At 37.3% G+C, this 13,360-nt stretch overlaps 1 pseudogene; it reads right to left on the minus strand.

Moving 5' to 3' along the window:
• Positions 1 to 11,526: 11,526 nt before the first annotated feature.
• On the minus strand, positions 11,527 to 12,576 carry LOC114210597 (developmentally-regulated GTP-binding protein 1 pseudogene; annotated as a pseudogene).
• Between the last annotated feature and the right edge of the window lie 784 nt (positions 12,577 to 13,360).

Genomic DNA, 13,360 nt, shown 5'->3' on the forward strand with positions numbered 1-13,360 from the left:
AGCAGGCAGAGGGAGAAGTGGACTCCCTGCTGAGCCAGGAACCTGACACAGGGCTCCATCCCAGCACCCTGGGATTATGACCAGAGCCGAAGGCAGATGCTTAACCTACTGAGCCACCCAGGCACCCCAACAACTCCCTGATTTCTGTGAGAATCTCCACACCCCAAGGTTGTAAAGAGCAAGGAGAAATACTTAACTAACAGAAACAAAGTAAGTATGGGTGGCTCAATAGAAAGCAGTGTTTATGTGGCACCTAGGATAATCTAATTTACAAACTTTTGGTGGTAGGTAATGATGGGATTATGACTGAAATAAATGGGCAGCTCCTTGAATAAAGGAAATGCTGCAACAGTAGTAAGTATGTCCTATGAATTGCCCTCCTAGTCTTCTGTATAGGGACCTGTGGCCATTTCCACAGAAACTCTATGATGGGAAAGAAAAATACTGAATATTCTTGGTGACTTTGGACACTGAATTTCATCTTGAATGAGCAGAAATGCCACAGAGGTGCTTGTTAGAACAGGAGATTATAGAGATAAGGTAATAAAGCGAGTGCTGACCTTAGTTCAAATACATGTTAAACCTAGTACTCATTTCTGTGCTTTTTTTCTTTTTGAGTGGGTGGGTGGGAAATAAATATACTGAATATTTCAATTTGAGTCCCAAGGGCAAACAGCACACTCAAATTAGGATAATTCTAGTTTTTAATCATTTTTGTTAAATTTGATAAAGAATCCTTTTAGGATATTTGTAAGAGTGGCATTACTGTAGAAAGAACACACATCTTTATAATAATCTATTTTTGTAGCTAGGAACATGAAATGCTTTTCATTTGCTCAAGTTTTGTTTTAAATATTCAGTAAAATTTTGTAATTTTAATTATATAGGTTTTGCAGTTATTCTTAGATATTTACTGTTTTTAGCTAAAATCAAAAATATTTTATTATATCATCTATTAATATTTTAGAAAATTATACTAAGAGATATTTTATTTAAAATTTAAAATACAAAAATGTGGAACTCATGAAAATCTAAAAAACAAAACAAACTAACAAAGACACAAAGAAATAAACCAACCAAATAAACACACTCTTCAACGCTGAGAATAAACTGGTGGTTGCCAGAGGAGCTGGGTGGGGGATGGGTGATAATAAAGAGGATTAAGAGGTACAAACTTCTAATAGTGGAATAAATAAGTCACAGAGATGAAAGGTACAGCATAGAGAATGTAGTCAGTAATACTGTAATAACATTGTGTGGTGACAGATGATGGCTACACTTAACCATGGTGAGCACTGTGTAATGTATAGGATTATTACACTTGATCTTTTTTTTAAATTTTTTATTGTTATGTTAATCACCATATATTACATCATTTGTTTTTGATGCAGTGTTCCATGATTCATTGTTTGTGCATAACACCCAGTGCTCCATGCAGAACGTGCCCTCCTCAATACCCATCACCAGGCTAACCCATCCCCCTACCCCCCTCCCCTCTAGAACCCTCAGTTTGTTTTTCAGAGTCCATCATCTCATGGTTCGTCTCCACCTCTGACATACTGCCCTTTTCTTCCTCTCCTGTTATCTTCTTCTTTTTCTTTTTTCTTAAAATATGTTGCGTATTACACTTGATCTTAGCCAAAAGGCCGAGAAGCGATAATGTATAGGATTATTGAATCAATATGTTGTATACCTGAAACTAATATAACACTGTGTGTTAATTGTACTTCAATTAAATTTTTTGAACTATGGAATATATATATATATCAACATATATATGTATAAAATATATAAATATATAAATTTGAAAAAAATTTAAGCAAATTCATTAGCAAATTAAAAATAATACAAAAAGGTATTGAAAATAGCAAACTAACTCTTCCATATCCAGCACTCAGATTAAACAATTAGCAAGGTTTTATTGCATTTTCCTTATCAATTGCTCATTATTGTTGCCAATACTCATATTTTAAAGCAAATCCTAGACCTAATTTACCCCTTGCATACCTCATACCCCTTGCATACCTCAGCATGCATTACTTGTTAAAAATATGAGCATTTTCTTAATATGTATTAATGCTATTTTCACACCTAAAAATGGTGTTATTTTAATATGCCATCCATATTCAAATTTCCCTGACTTTTTAAAATGTCTTTTTATTGTTGACTTGCTTCAGTTAACATTAATGTGTCAAATTAGTGTTGTTTCTTTTTTTTAAAAAGATTTATTTCTTTATTTGAGAGAGAGAGAGAGAGCATGAGGGGGAGGGGCAGAGAAAGAGAGGGAGACAGACTCCCTGCCAGTGGGAAGTCCAACACAGGGCTCCATTCCAGGACGCTGAGCTCAGGATCTGAGCTGAAACCAAGAGTCCGACGCTCAACCGACTGAGCCACCCAGGCGCCCCCTCAAATTAGTGTTGTTTCTTAAGACGCTTGAAAATCTGAATCAGTCCTCCTTCCCACTGCCCACATCCCTCAACTTCCTTTTTCAAAACTTTTCTTTATACCTTTGGCTTTATTGTAAAAACTGAATCAGTTGCTCTCAGCAAATGGATTCTGGATTTTTGTTTTCTTTTTTGTGGCTCATTTAACTTGTTCTTCGTCTCATATTTTCTGTAACTGGGAGTTGGCTCTAAAAACTTGATTAGATTCAGGTTCAACTATTTAGGCAACAATATTTCTTACATATTGATATAAAATGGATTTAACCTATACAGTTTTGACATGACTATAACCTGAAATATGAGAAAAATGGGAGTGTTATAATTTACTTACTCATCTACCTGCTCCCTAGTAATGTGTGTTTAAAATAGGGGACTCTCCATTTACTTAATGCATATTTAAAATAAGGGACTCATACCTTATAATTTGGATATTGCTCTTCTCACAAAATATATTTTTGGGTTAAGTCCATGTTATAAAAATATCCTTTTTTTTAAAGATTTGTTTATTTATTTTAGGAGGCCAATGCCTTATCCATTAGGCGACTGGGGCTGTTTATTTATTTTAGAGAGAGAGAAAGAGCACAAGCAAGAGGGGCAGAGGGAGAGGGGGGAATCTCCAGCAGATGCCACACTGAGTGCAGAGTCTGAAATGGGGCTTGATCTCAAGCTTTGAGATCATGACCTGAGCTGAAAATCAAGAGTTGGATGCTTAACCAACTGAGCCACCCAGGCGCTGTTCTAACCCATCTCTTTAACTGTTTTATATATATCACATTTTATTTACCATTTCTTTACCAGTGAAAATTTTAGTAAATTTGCTAGTTTTTGTGCTATGCTGCAATAAATATCTAATTATGCAGATGCAAAGTGTTTTGTTAATATAGATACCTAAAGGTTTAATTGATCCATCATGTGAAATGAATATTTTACTTTTAATAGACACCATTAAAATGCATTGCCAACTTGCTTTTTTACGACTTTATGCTCCTAGCATCAGTAGTGGAGAGTACCATTTCTTCACAACTTTTCCAGCGCTTGGAAATATTAAACACTAATTTTAGAAAAACTACTTCAAATTGTTGGCTTAATTTGCATTTCTGTGATTTGTAAATTACTACAGAGATAACTATCTTTTCATATTCATTAGCCATTTGAGTTGTTTCATGTGATGATTTTTAAGACCAAATACATGGTCAATGTTTGTAAATTTTTGTATGTATATGCTAATTCTGCTGTTACAGGTTTCTATTATTTATGACAATATTTTGTTATTTGTGTTACTCAAGATATCTGTATCCTCATTTAGTTTTGTTTACTCGGTTTATTCATGTCTGAGCACTGTGATTGTGGGGTATTCAATTTCTGCCTGTAGTGTTGCCATTTTTTTCCATATATTTTTGAAGCTAGGTTGTTAAGGGTATCCACACTTATGACTTTTAAATTCTTTTGAAGTATTAGTCCCTATATCCGCATGAAATGTGTTTTATTATTTCTCCCTTCTTATTAAAAATGTGTCTTTTAATTCTTTTTTCTGATGTAAATATTGTGATAAAGCAATATATTTATTTGTTTTTAATCTGGAATATATTTTATTTTAAAATATTATATATATTTATTAAGAGTACATTTATCTTCATGAGCACTGAGTAATATAGAATTGTTAAATCACTAGACTGTACACCTGAAACTAATATAACACTTTAGCTATACTGGAGTTAAAAGAAAAAAAGAAAAGAAAGAACCTTTCAGGAGTTGAAACAGACATTGTATTAGTAATCACTGCTGCTGCTTATGCCCTTTCCTCATAACCTGAGGAAAAAAAAAATCTAACTAATAATAACAAAATGCCATGTCGTTAAAATACAACCTCAAATCTGTTCTCCTATCCTTCATAGAAAACTGTGTGTAATAATAGTAATAAAAATTTAAGCCCGTACCAAAAATATTAAAAAATTAAATATTACATATATTTATATATTTAAAGACTTTATTTTCTTGAGAGCCATTTTAGGTACATGGCAAAATTGAGAGGAAGATACAAAGATTTTCCATTTATCCTTTGCCCTCACACACGCATAAGGCTCCATTATTAACATTCCCCTTCCAGAATGGTACATTGTTGCAACTGATGGGCCTACACGTCATCACCCAAAGTCCATAATTTATTTACTTTATGGTTCATTCTTGGTGTTGTACATTCTGTAGTTTTGGGTGAATGTATAATGACATATATCCACCACAATAGCATCTTACTATATATTTTAAATATACAAAACACATAATTTATTCCCAAGTATGCATGAGCCAGCTCTATCAATTCTAACATTCCTCTATTTTTGACTTAAAATTTAGAAAATAAAAAAATACATTATATACTACTGAAACCTCCTACAGACCATTTGTCAATCACATTTTCCTTCCTCCTCTGCTCCCAGAAATAGTAACTCACTTGAATTTGTTGTTTGTCAATCCTATGCATAATTCATACCATTACTTTACATGTACTTATTCACAGTGAATATATTATGTTTTGTGTTTCCACAGTTTTTATGTGACATCATACTATATATGTGTCATTTGTAACCTCTGTGTCATTTCTGCTTCTTTTCATTCCAAAAGATGTATCTGCATTTAAGGTGTAATATGTTTTCATTTATGTCTGTGAATAGCTAAATGTTGTTATTTTTAAAGTTATTATCTGATCTTTCTAATAACTTATATAGTAAATTCATGATCTGATTTTTATTTTCACGGCTGGCTTTCCTCATGAGCATTCTGTTTTGTCTGCTGAATTATTTGATTGCATTTTTATACCTTTTCTCTCTTCTCCTCCATTCCCCTACCTGTCAGCCCATCCCCTTTCCTCTCCTTTTATCTCTCTCTTCCCTTTAGAGAATTCAGAAAATTGCCATTGCTTTTACCTGGATCTTTGCTTCAGACCAGATCCTATTGTACCTCCTAACAACGTTTCAACCCACCCACCACCCCATAAGGAGCTATCAGTTATTATTGCTTCGGGCTTTTTGACAGAATCCCTAGAGCAAAGGCCAATGGAGCATGCCAACTACAATGATTTCATCAAAAAGAGATTAATTTTTCTCACATAAGAGAAATTCTGGACACAGGCTATCCGTGAAATCATAGATGTCCAAGCTTTTTCTAACCTTCTGCTTCCCCATTGTTAGGATGTGATTTTCATCCTCAAAGACTCCAGGGAGCTCTTATGCTCCCATGCCTCCTGAAGGAGAAAGGGAAGTGAAAAGGTCAATAGAGCACACCAGCTGTACTTAATACTTGTACAAAAATTGCTGGAAATTCCACTAAGTATTTTCCGTTTATCTTCTTGGCCCCATTATGTGTGTGTGACAACTTCATCTCCAGGGGATGCTGAGGAGGCAAGTATTTTTAATTGGACATATGTTTCAGCTGAGAAAAATCAGGAACATCTTAGTAAGGAAGAAGGGGAGAGGGAACATTGGGTGGGAAGCTAGCAGTGATTTGACGGAGATGTTGGGGTTACCGTGGATTCATCCTCCAGGCCAGGGGCAGCTGGCTAGGTGTCTCTGCTCACTTGGCTATGTCCCCATCCTCTCACCTCTTCCAGGCCTATAGCTTCTTCTTCTTTTTTTTTTTTTTTTTAAGATTTTATTTATTTATTTAAGGGGGAGAGTGAGTGAGAGTGAGTGAGCACCAGCTGGGGAAAGGGCAAAGGGAGAGGGACAAGCAGATTCCCTGCTGAGCTGGGAGCTTGACATGGGGCTGGATGTGGGGCTGGACACAGGGCTACATCCCAGGACCCTGAGATCATGACCGGAGCTGAAGTCAGATGCTTAACCTACTGAGCCACCCAGGCGCCCCTGGGCCTATAGCTTCGTATAAAGGAGGATTGGTAACTCCTGCTGGCAGGACTTTACATTTTTTCAAAGGATTGCTCAAAAATAAAAGAATATGTGATAGAGACTCTCAAAGACTAAGATATTTACTATTTGGCTCTTTGTAAGAAAATTTCGTGTCCCTGTTTTAAAGCTCCAGGCTCAGGCTCCAGCAGGCTTTCCCCTCATCTTCTTTTTTAGTTAACTCTAGCTACTAGATATTGTGGAACATTTTTATTTTCCCATTACTCTATAGGATTTATGTTTCCTACTCTCCCACTTTCTGCTTTAGCCTGGAAGCCCAACATCCCTGCAACTTCATCCCACTCATTATATTATACACACACATACACATCTACACATATATGTGTTTATGACTATATACATGTATATGTGTGTGTATATATATACATATATATATATATACATATAGTAATGACAGTGAATGACTCATGTATCCCAGTTTTGAGTCAATCAGCAGATGGCATTTTGCTGGCTACAGGAACTGCTTCAGTAGGTTCAGGGAACATGAGCTCAAGCTTTTGGTTAATTAATGTGGAAAGTGTTCTCTCCAGCTAGACATACAAGAGGAAATATAAAGCTCAAATACCTCTTGCAGACCTCCCATGATCAAGGTGAAATCAGTCTTAGAGCAAAACTGACATTGTGAGGGGCAGAGGAGGCGGCAGAGAAAACAGAATAAACCAATCACAAATTCTTTCCTGCCTCTGGATTTCCGTTTATGTCCTTACTGTTTTAAGTTTTGCCACTCAGCGTGGTCCATGGACCAGCAACATTACTATCGTTTGGGAGCTTGTTAGAGTGAAGACTTTAAGGCTCTATCCTAGACCAACAAAATCACAATCTGTATTTTATCAGAATCTCCAAGTGTTTGGCAGACATCAAAATTTCAGAAGTATTTCTTTAGCCGTGACTCTCTAGATGTGTTTTGTGGGTTCCTGAGGATTTCCAAGGCCTTTCTGTAGAGTCTGAGAAGTCAAACCTGATTTCTTAATTATAAGACATGATTTTCCCTATCTACAGTACCAACTACTAGAGTCTTCATATTCTTAGTGAGAAATAATGCAGAGGGAGTTTTTCTCCCTCTTTACTTTATAGTGGACTTAGCAGTTCCTGATTTTTTTAGCATATTTGTCTCTTTTTTCTTATGCCACTGATGTGATTATACGTGGAAGAGCCCACTCTTAGTCCATGGAGTTTAGGTGTGGATGACCGCCTGCCCTTACTGCTCTAAGTAAGGTAGGAGAGATAACCTAAGTTTGGCCAATTAACTCATTTAATTCTTTTGGCCAGTGATTGATTCAGAAATTGGAATATGACTCATGTTGGTGCATTCAGAAGAAATCCCAACACTTGTTTTTTTCTGGCAATATTGGGAACAAGAAGCTCTCTTTACCTTATTTTCTTTTTAAAAAGGTAGTATAGGCTAACATTGCCAGGAGTTCCCTTTAGAGATGACTTCTCTGTTATAGTCAAGTATAGAATTTAGGTCTAAAATAACTTGGCTTAGAATGTTGAAGCATATGCTTATGTTACTGAAGTCCAAGTCTATTTTGTGAAACAAAGGTAAGGTAGAACATTAACTAAAACTTGGAAATTTACCAGTTCTCACTCATTTCCTTCAAGATACTGGTATTGATTTTTACTCATCTCTGTAATTGATATTGAAAACATTATTTCCCCCTCTATTTTCATGAGTTTTTGAGTGAAGTTTGGGTAGGCTTCATGAATATCAAATCCAGGTACGTTTTGAATTGAAGGTTCTAGCAACCCTTTTTCTTTTTTCCCTTTCAATTCTCAGTACCTAGCACGCTGCCTACTTCAGAGTCATTGCTGAAATGAAGAAGGAGTTTTGAGTATTGGCTACAATGAACTATTGTGTTGTTAATTTTGTAAGGACTCAAAAACATTTTTTCAAGGTTGACATCCTATTATCCTACAAGGATCCTCAATTATATTTTGACTTCTAAAGCTTCAAAGAATGTTATGAAAAACCTTATAGAAAAATGTCCCTTTAATTTAATATTTATTGCGTGCCTAATACAGGCTGGGCCTTACCTTGGCTTGAATAAGATACACTCCACAATCTCCATACTCATAAAGGTCCTATTTAGTGGATAAGATGGACATAAGTATACGTTTAACTTGTGTTGTAAGAGCAGCAGATGCAAAACATGAAGTGATAGGCTATCTGTGAAGATCAGAGACTTGCCACTGAAGTGCACGACCAGCAGAGCTGGAGGATAGGATAGGCAAAAGAAAGGCACATCCAAATGCGCCAGTATTGGGGGGGAACTGTGAACAGTTTGGAACTGTTTGAAAGAGGGATGGTAGGAGATGAGACTAAAGAGCAAGGCATCAAGAAAGACCGTGTTTAGGGACGCCTGGGTGGCTCAGTCGGTTAAGTGTCTGCCTTCGGCTCAGGTCATGATCCCAGGGTCCTGGGATCCAGCCCTGCATTGGGCTCCCTGCTCCGCGGGAAGCCTGCTTCTCCCTCTCCCTCTGCCTGCCGCTCATCCTGCTTGTGTGCTCTCTCTTGCCCTATCTCTGGCAAATAAATAAATAAAATTAAAAAAAAAAAAGAAAGACTGTGTTTGCCATATCGAGGAACTTCGACATTATTCAGTTGACCACAGCTACTTACTTTGAAAAGAAATCCATTTGAAAAACATACAAATCCCTCCTAAATAATTGAGATTGTAGTATCTTATATCTCCCTCCTTCTGTGGGAATTATTTATATAGACAAAGGAGATCCTTTAAAATGTTTTGCAGAGGACAGAGGCATTCTAAAAACAATGGGAGATGGATCAGATGTTAGACTTGAAAGGTGGATTTCAGGAGTGGCGCTGTGAATGGGGAGGTAGATAGAGCTGAAGAATTTGAGGGGTGATAGGATCAAAGGAATTCTATAAATCAGGGCTTTAACTAACTTATTTACTGATATTTTAGTGAGAAGAAGGAAGCTTTAAAAATAATTACCCCTTAGGGATTCATGGACATAACCAGTGGACTTTAGATCTGATAATATATGTGATTTAACTTTACAAATATGGAGGCTATTTATAGCCCCTTTAGAGAATGATATTTATAAATGTATTACATAAAGGGGAAGGGGTTACTGCCTCATGAACTGAAATAATGAATTTATAGCTTTCTTTGAGACTTTTGACAAAAGATGCCCACTTACTCCTTCACTTTAGATTCAGTGTCATACTCATGTATAGATTTTTTAATTAATTAACTAATTAATTAATTTATAGCAGGAGAGGGAGGGGCAGAGAGAGAGCAAGATAGAATCTCAAGCAGACTCCCCTGCTGAGTGTGGAGCCCTATGCAGGGCTCAATCTCATGACCCTGAGTTCATGACCTGAGCCGAAATCAAGAGTTGGATGCTTAACCAGCTGAGCCACCCAGGTGCCCTGATGTATAGCTTTATACTCTCTGAAATAGTCTAACATCTGTTGGTTCCAATTTCACACAGATAATATTAAGTTAGTTTTCATGACCCTGACTGTGACCTTTTATCCTAAATTTCTTCTGCTCTTTATTTCTTTACCTTCATTGTAATTTGCATTTTTGATTTTATAATTGGTTTGTTAGAGTAATACTTCTCAATTTCTTTTACATCATGACGTACCTAAAAAAATGATATATGTATACAGTACATGAAAGGCAGCAGCTAAGGCTGCTTGCTTTAGGAGACCACAAGCCGGACGCTCTAGCCTACCATACCTTATCAGACCACTTGACGCTGGAGGGAATTGCTATCTGCTCACAACCCCATAGCCCATTCACACTGGTTGGAATGCTCTGAGTTGTGGAATAGAACTTAAAGTACTCATGACTATGGGATGCACACCTGCATTGTTCAGCAAGTATTGTGATAGCATTTGACATATCACATAGTACCAATGCCACCTGGCTCAAGGAACAATTGCTAGCGGTCAGGTAGGGATCTTGCAACATAAAACTCAGGACAACTTACAATCATTACAGAGAACATGACTGAAAGCACATATTTTATTGATGAAGGTTCAGGAGCATTTGATAGGATATTGTAAATACCCAATTCTTTTATTTCATGAGAACACTTGAGACTAAAGAAATTATGTGTCTTGACTAGAGGTTAAATGACTGGACTGTAAGCTCTATGAAGTGAGGGATATTTTGTTAACTGCTATATCCTGTTCATAGCAGATGGCAGAAGTTTTCTAAAATGTTGAGTGAATGAATGAACGAGTTGACCAGGGTCACACAGGTAATGACAGCCAAAATAAGACTTACAATCTTCCATCTCCCAGTTCAGTGATTTGATCCAGTGTGTCTAAGACTGTATGTCACATTGTTATCAATGCTTTATGAATAATTCATTATGTGGCACAAAGCACAAAAGGTCAGGAACACATTCTAGAACTGAATATTTTAAGGATTTACCTTCTGTTTTGTAACAGTTCCTATCCATCATATTCATAAATCAAACATGAAATATTTGGGTTGCCATAAAGCTTATATTTATCTTAATATATTTCTGTAAATAGAGTTAAAAACAACAAAGTAGGTCTTAGATGAGCTTTCACAAATTTTTTCTTTTTTGGTAGTTACAATATTTTGCCACTTTCTTCAGTAATAGAACATATTTAGGTTTGTCTTTATTTCCCACTAATTAAATAATGAAAGGCAAAACTTTAAATAAGTAATTATTGATGTATCCTATATGCATTAAACTCAGAGTAAGCACAGTCACTGAAAGGTTATGTCACTCATGAATTCATTAAACATTCATTAACCTCACCTCAGGTATAGGTGTCCTTGTTTACATATTTTAGATTTGCATGCACATGCCCTGAACAAGATTTTAAAAATGTTTATGACCCTATGACCCCTTAATTATGAATCCCCAGGTAGATATTTGTGAAATCCTTACCCAGTGTGGCTTTCCCCCCTCAACCAGGTTTTTAAGCAGTTCAATATACAAGGTGACACTAAGATAAGACAAGTGAAGTTTCAGTGTGGGTGCCTCCATCTTCCTCCTGTGATTCCTGATCTCGTGGCTGCCAAAGCCAGAAGGGACCTGGGATAAAATGCTTGGGCATGGGGAAGGCTGCTATGGTTGGCCTGGCAGTTGGAGAAAGAAGAAGACTTCAATTTTTCACAATGAATGACATTCTCATTCTCTAATGTATGGTCTTAACCCACTGTTTGAAAGAACTGTGTTTCACAGAGAGACCCTCCCCAACCAGACTGAAAGATATTGACTTCTTTGATAAGGTTTTTGTGAATATTCATGTGGAAATCCTCCATGTGATCCTGGGATAAGGCTGCACTACTGGAGGTGTGTAATGTGGCAACTGGCCTTTGGGCTTGGTGAATTCCTCACTAGTTTTTGTTAGTACCAGATATTTTCCAACAGGTCACCAAAATTCCAGCAGTGATGGGCGGAGATGGATGCACAGGGAGGCACCTTACAGATGATATCCAATTCTTCAGTGGAGATCTGATCAATCTTACTTAACACATAGATACAAAGGATATAGACTCTGTTTTCTTCCACCATGTCAATGAGGTCATCTACTGTGGCATCACTATGCAGAGCCACACCAGCATTACTAATTTTATATTCAGCCAGAATGCTCTTCACAATTTCAGCCTCCAGCTCAGTTTGAGGGCAAGTGACAGTGAGATTGATGCCTCCCTTATCCTTCTTCTTAAAGCCAATGTTAGGGGGTTTGCTGTTCAAGTGAATGCTAAAGACTTTCAGCTTGTTTTCAATGATCTTATCATGTCCCAATGGTTTCAGGACATCCAGAACAATCAGGACCAAGTTACACACTCAGGCCACTGCAATGACTTCCTTTACTTTTTCCATTCTTGGCACCCTCATTGATAACTGGGAGATCCAGAAGCTGGGTCTTGGCACCTTTGTATCTGATTACACCAGGAACTGTGGTGAGAGTAGTGAACTCGAGCTGTCATGTTGAAATACATCACTGCCAGATTACTGAGCAGTGTTGACTTCTCTACAGATGGAAAATCAACAAACCCAGTATTTGAGCATCAAAATCTTCTAGCCCACTACCACCACCTTCTGGAGTAATGAGTTCTCTGCAAAGCTTAGAAAGGCGAGCCTTAATCAAGCTTATGTGGTGTTGGGTGGCCTTGTTTTTCTTGAGTCTGAGCCATCTCAGCTTCAATCTCTGTGATCGTGGTTAAAGTGCCACTCCTGGTGGCGAATCCCATGGGGTGCAATGGTCTCTATACCGTCTCCTGTCACACACCCGATGGAGATCAGCCAGTTCCATCAGGTGCTAATGCAATGCACAGACGAGGTACTTTCTACTTCTAGTGAGAGTTCTACCTGTGAAGTTCACAGAGACACACAGTGTGGAGCATTCTCCTCCCCCTCCCAACCCAGCCAACTCCCCATTTTTAAAAAATTGTTTTTTGTTTTTTTGTCATTTCTTTATTGGAGAAGGGGATGCATCATTCACTATGGAGCTTGGTGACTGGCCCCTATGTGCACACAGATTTGTATTGCTGAACTCTGCACAGTGAATAAAACAAAGCAGAAAGATGAGTTTATTGCAAAGGTTTTGACCTGCAAACTGGGAAACTCAAGGCTATGGCAGCTATGAGTTCCGAGTTGCTCTCGGAACTAGGTGGAATTAGGTAGAGGAATTAGGTAGCAATTAGAAAATTCAAGAGTCCAAAGCACTGGAGGCCAGAGTCCTATTATATGACACACTGAACAGATTAGACTTTGAGGTATCACAGTTTAAGAAGAACCACAACTGCATTTCTTCCAGAAGGGACTGACCCTGATGGTGGTAAGGTCTGAAAGAGGGTTATGAGGCATAGTAGAAACATCAGGGAATCCTGTTGTGTTAGAAAAGAAAAAAAACACTAACAGATACAGGTATGGAGAAGTAGGGTTAGACTTCATCTGGATAATTTTAGAGAGAAAGAATTAAACAATAAATGAAAACATCAAAGAGATAGATTCAGCTCAGTGGGAGACAATACT

Source organism: Eumetopias jubatus, unplaced genomic scaffold (genome assembly GCF_037043125.1).
Source record: "Eumetopias jubatus isolate StellerSeaLion01/CBP00866 unplaced genomic scaffold, mEumJub1_p1.0 scaffold_14, whole genome shotgun sequence".
NCBI lineage: Eukaryota > Metazoa > Chordata > Mammalia > Carnivora > Otariidae > Eumetopias > Eumetopias jubatus.